This window comes from Tasmannia lanceolata, unplaced genomic scaffold (genome assembly GCF_043159265.1).
Source record: "Tasmannia lanceolata isolate RefF3 unplaced genomic scaffold, GAP_Taslan_0.1 ptg000008l, whole genome shotgun sequence".
NCBI classification, from domain to species: Eukaryota; Viridiplantae; Streptophyta; class Magnoliopsida; order Canellales; family Winteraceae; genus Tasmannia; species Tasmannia lanceolata.
In genome coordinates, this window is record NW_027518685.1 from 57,659,741 (window position 1) to 57,665,595 (window position 5,855).

The following is a 5,855-nucleotide window of genomic DNA, read 5'->3' on the forward strand; positions in this document are numbered from 1 at the left end:
TTGGTGTACTTTTGTTCCCCCCTAAATCTTTTTATGACTGCATTCCCTCTTCTTTTTAAATATTTTAACTCACCTTTTTATGAATTATTTGTTTTTTTTGGTGTACTTTTGTTCCCCCCTACATCTTTTTAACTTATCTTTTTATCAATTATTTATTTTTCTTCCAGTAACAATAACATTCAACATGAACTTAAATCAGGTTTGAGTTATTTGGGTTTGGTTTGGCCACCGATTTAGTAACAATAGCATACGACTTTATATGCATGTATCTTAATTTCAGAGTTAGTTGTTTGACAAATTTAATTATTTCGGTGCTCTGTTCTCACTGCCTCCCCCTCCACCATCTTTAACTCCTTCTTGAGATTTTATGCAGCTGGAAATGTCGCCTTCTAATGTGTCTATTGTGCCTAATTCGGGTCACCAAGACTTCGTGCGAGCACATGTATCTTTTTTTCTTTCATTGATCGTTTCCCTTTCATTTTTTTGAAGTTTTTGATATATCCGTTGTTTTGTTCCTCCATTAAAATTTTAAATTGTATGGTGTATGTATAAATATGTGACAATGGGTTCGTGTAATTTTATGAATGCATCACCTTTTTTAAATATTTTACTTATCTTTTTAAGAATTATTTAGTTTTTCTCGCCCCATGCATCGAACGGGTGTCCCACTAATGTGTGTGTATGTGTGTGTATATATATAACACCATAACCATAACCCTAAGCATAACCTATATAAACTAAATGGGTTGGATGACTCAACCAACTATGGGAGTAGTGGTTTCTGAGCTCTAGCTGCTGAGCTCGAGTTCAGAAACCTTGTCTTATATATATATATATATATATATATATATATGAGGAAAAGGATTGTACGCTCAAGCGTACCAAGCTTATGGTAAGCTCGAGCATGGTTTAAAATTTCGACCGAAATCCGAAATTTCGGATACCGGTAGGGAATGAAACTGAAATTTTCCGAAATTCAATTTTTCGCCATTTACCAAATTTCGAACTGACATTTTTTTTTTCAAAGTGTTACAAAATTTCGGCCGAAATTTGGGTCCCGAATTTGGAACCAAATTACCAAATTTCGGACCGAAATTTCGGTTTTTGGTGAGGTCCGAAATGGTTACCGAAACCGAAATTTTAAACCTTGCGCTCGAGTGCCCAATCACATGGGTCCCATATTTTTTGTGGTGATCCAAAGCATTCATTTGCAAGGCGCTATCATAGATAGGGTGTGTACCAAAAATCAGCTCCATTGAATCATCCTAATCCCTCCAAAAGTGGAGGGCAAAAATGGGCAGATTTGTGGACACACAGTGTCTGTCCATTTTGACCTCCACAAATGGATGGGTTAGGATGATCCTATGGAGCTGATTTTTGGTACACACCCCATCTACGTAAGGGCTTTTCAAATGAATGCTTTGGATCATCCTAACAAAGTGGACCCACATGTGATTGGGCACTCGAGCATACCATAAGCTTGGTACACTCGAGTGTACAATCCTTTTCCTATATATATATATATATATATATATATATATATATATATATAGAGGAAAGTGTTGGTGAGCTTAAGGTCACCAAACTTATGGTGAGCTTAAGCGCCCAATCACATTGGCGCCTACTTTGTTAGGATGATCCAAAGCATTCATTTGAAAGGCCCTTACATAGATGGGGTCTGTACCAAAAATCAGCTCCATAGGATCATCCTAACCCATCCATTTGTGGAGGTCAAAATGGACAGACATTATTTGTCCACAAATCTGCCCATTTTGTCCTCCACAAATGGAGTGGTTAGGATGATCCTATGGAGCTGATTTTTGGTATACACCCTATCTATGATAGGGCCTTGCAAATGAATGGTTTGGATCACCACAGAAAATGTGGGACCCATGTGATTGGGGCGCTTAAGCTCACCAACACTTTCCTCATATATATATGTGTGTGTGTATGTGTGTGTGTGTGTGTGTGTGAGGAAAGTGTTCCTGCGCTGCAGCGCAAGGAGCTCCCTGCGCTTTAGTGGCTTATAAAGCCTCCCATTAGTCACTTTTTGTGGACCCACAAAGGTGGACCCACTATATGAACCAATAGGAGGTTTTATAAGCCACTAAAGTGCAGGAAGCTCCCTGTGCTACAGCACAGGAACACCTCTCTCTCTCTCTCTCTCTCTCTCTCTCTCTATATATATATATATATATATAGAGAGAGAGAGAGAGAAAGAGAGGAAAGTGTTGGTGAGCTTAAGCTCACCAAACTTATGGTGCGCTTCACATGGGTCCCACATTTTCTGTGGTGATTCATTTGCAAGGCCTTATCATAGATAGGGTGTGTACCAAAAATAAGCTCCATAGGATCATCCTAATCCCTCCATTTGTGGAGGACAAAAATGGGCAGATTTGTGGACAAACAATGTCTGTCCATTTTGACATATATATATAGAGAGAGGAAAGTGTTGGTGAGCTTAAGCGCCCCAATCACATGGGTCCCACATTTTTTGTGGTGATCCAAACCATTCATTTGCAAGGCCCTATCATAGATAGGGTGTGTACCAAAAATCAGCTCCATAGGATCATCCTAACCCCTCCATTTTTGGAGGACAAAAATGGGCAGATTTGTGGACAAATAATATCTGTCCATTTTGACCTCCACAAATGGATGGGTTAGGATGATCCTATGGAGCTTATTTTTGGTACACACCCTATCTATGATAGGGCCTTGCAAATGAATGGTTTGGATCACCACATAAAATGTGGGACCCATGTGATTAGGCGCTTAAGCTCACCATAAGTTTGGTGAGCTTAAGCTCACCAACACTTTCCTCATATATATATATATATATATATATATATATATATATATATATATAGAGGAAAGTGTTTCTACTCGGCCGAGTAGAAAAGCTTATCTACTCCTCCCTTTAAAAAGTACAGTGGGCCCACACATTGTGGATGATCCAAAGCATTCATTTGATAGGTCTTAACATAGATAGGGTGTGCCCAAAAAATCAGCACCAAAGGGTCATCCTAGCCCTTCGTTTTGTTGGGCCTTGTAGAAACAGAATGGACGCACTGTGTAAGATGCGTAAGATGCGTCCATTCTGTTTCTACAAGGCCCAACAAAACGAAGGGCTAGGATGACCCTTTGGTGCTGATTTTTTGGGCACACCCTATCTATGATAAGACCTATCAAATGAATGCTTTGGATCATCCACAATGTGTGGGCCCACTGTACTTTTTAAAGGGAGGAGTAGATAAGCTTTTCTACTCGGCCGAGTAGAAACACTTTCCTCATATATATATATATATATATATATATATATATATATATATATATATGAGGAAAATGATTGTGAGCTTGAGCGTTGGAACATATTCGTGAGCTTGAGCTCTCAAAGCAATGAGGCCCACATTGTTAGCATGATCCAAAGCATTCACTAGAAAGGGCCTTACATAGATAAGGTGTGTACAAAAAATCAGCTCCATAGGATCATCCTAACCCATCCATTTGTGGAGGTCAAAATGGACTGACCACAAATCTGCCCATTTTTGCCCTCCACTTTTGGAGGGGTTAGGATGATTCAATGGAGCTGATTTTTGGTATACACCCTATCTATGATAGGCCCTTGCAAATGAATGGTTTGGATCCTCACAGAAATTGTGGGACCCATGTGATTGGTGCACTCAAGCGCACCATTCCTTATTAGAGCTTGAGCGCACAAACATATTCCTCTCTCTCTCTCTCTCTCTCTCTCTCTCTCTCTCTCTCTATATATATATATATATATATATATATATATGAGGAATAAGATTGTACGCTCGACCGTACCTAAAGTTAGGTACGGTAGAGTGCCAAATCACATGGGTCCCACATTTTTGGTGAGCATCTAAACCATTCATTTGCAAGGCCCCATCATAGATAGGGTGCATACCAAAAATCAGCTCCATAGGATCATCCTAACCCATCCATTTGTGGAGGCCAAAATGGACAGACAGTGTTTGTCCACAAATCTGCCCATTTTGGCCTCCAGTTTTGGAGGGGTTAGGATGATTCAATGGTGCTGATTTTTGGTATGCACCCTATCTATGATGGGGCCTTGCAAATGAATGGTTTAGATGCCCACCAAAAATGGGGGACCCATGTGATTTGGCACTCTACCGTACCTAACTTTAGGTACGGTCAAGTGTACAATCCTTTTCCTCATATATATATATATATATATATATATATATATATATATATATATATATAACAAATGAGTTTCTTCTCCACTTTGGAGGGGACTAAACATTTTGGGAGGGAAGAGTGAAAATTATTGATTCAAAAGTAGGGTGGCAAATCTGTAAATAAAGTGAACTATTTGAAATACTAACAAATATCACTTTTTGTATTCAAATACCAAAAAAGTTCATTTTTGTATTAAGGGAATTGCTAGCGTCCATCATAAAAGGGTTTTCGAGGCTGATCTGTCGCACATCAAACCAGCCACCTCGTTAATGAAGACAACAACTTTTGTCTCCATTCACGAGGTGGTTAGCCTAACGTGCAACAGACCGAGGTGGTTAGTCTAATGTGCAACAGACCAGCCGGGAAAAGACTTTTGCGATGGACCTTAGCAAATCCCATGTATTAAAATACCAACATGTTAAGGGATTTGCTAGGCAATTTTGGGGAAAGCCATTCCTTGGCTTACTTTTGCTGGAGAGAACAACACATGCTCACATGCAAAAGTGAACCGGGAAATGGCTTTTAATGAAATTGCCTTGTACATATGCTCACTTTTAGTGTGGTTCCATAAATATACCCTTATGAGGGTAAATTTTTCAAACAAATGGCATCACCACTAAAAGTGCTATTATGGACGGAACACTATCAACACCAACAATAGTCTCTCCACTCGGCCAAAACAGCATAGAGAGAGGGTCCGTCCGTCCGACAAAAGGTGGTCAGTCCATTGCATGAAAACCGTAATCAAATATTAGATTTTAGATACATTTTCCATAAATCCGGGGAGCACCCAATAGTGAGTGAAGCGTAGGGAGGGTGGAGGAGGAAAGAGATTTGAGAGGACACGATTGAGTAGGGGTGCAACTCGGGCGGGCTCAACCCGAACCCGATGGGTTCAACCCGGACAAAAGGCGGGTTGGGTTGAGTTCGGGTCAGGTTTGGGTTGAGTTTTCTCAACCCAGGTTGAATTCGGGTTGGGTTCGGATTGAGGGCTTGGGCAACCTGACCCGAGTGAAACCGACATTTTTAATAAAAATTTTATGTTTTAAGCTTAAAATTTCGGGTTGGGTCTGGTTGAACTCTGGTCGGGTAGGGTTCGGGTTGGCAAAAAGGGTTCCTCGGGTCGGGTTGGAACTTGGGTCGGGTCAGGTTCGGGTTGAGCAAATGGTTGCCCGAGTTGCAACCTTACGATTGAGATGAGGGTGAGAAGTGGCTAAAAATAAGGAAAAAGTCCATAGTATATTGAATAGAGATTTTTTGTTTCATGATTTTTAGCCACCCCTCACCACTTGAGACCCTAGTTTCCTGATTTTTAGCCACTTCACCCTTAGAGACTAGTTTATCATGAATAAAATTCATGGTAGCCAAACGTGCCCTTAAAGTAAGGGGTATTTAAATTATTTAATTGGAAGCCAAATTCCACTCTGTAAACATTGTGCTTTTCTTGTCTTCATGCACACATGTCACCAATTCTCTTATTTAAAAATGTTTTTAACATGCATTTAACGTTTTATTCATGTTTTGCACCACCAACCACTCCTGATTTAATTAAATTTAAAATTGAGGATCGTATCACTTCTCCAAAGCAATTATTACATTTGCATGAATTAGAGAAAGGGAAAGGATATCTT